Source organism: Blennius ocellaris (genome assembly GCF_963422515.1).
Source record: "Blennius ocellaris genome assembly, chromosome: 22".
NCBI classification, from domain to species: Eukaryota; Metazoa; Chordata; class Actinopteri; order Blenniiformes; family Blenniidae; genus Blennius; species Blennius ocellaris.
Genome location: NC_137671.1, coordinates 1,859,096 through 1,859,587, shown reverse-complemented (window position 1 = coordinate 1,859,587; position 492 = coordinate 1,859,096).

Here is a 492-nt window from a genome sequence, read left to right as displayed (position 1 = left end):
CGTTCCTCCAGCCTCATGTCCCGGCGACGGATCATCATCACCCAAACACATCCTGGAGGTTTTCTTCTCCCGCCACCTGCTGACGGCCGCCACACGCTCAGCCCAACCACACACAACCACAACCAGCTCCCAACCACGTGGCTCCCAGGGGGCCCAGCTGGGTGGAGGTGGTGGGCGGAGCTCGAGGAGCCTCTTGGCTTTACTCTGCTCATTCTGGCTCCTCTGCTTCTGTCGTTGGGGAAAACACAACGAGCCTGTTGCTTTGTGACTGGGGAGAAACTCCAGCAGCACGGAGCTCCGCCTCCGCCTCCGCCTCCGCCTCCGCCCCGGAGCTGACGGAGTCGCGCTGCGGCACGGAGCTCCGCCTCCGCCTCCGCCCCGGAGCTGACGGAATCGCGCTGCGGCACGGAGCTCCGCCTCCGCCCCCGCCCCGGCGCTGACGGAGTCGCGCTGCGGCACGGAGCTCCGCCTCCGCCCTGGAGCTGACGGAGC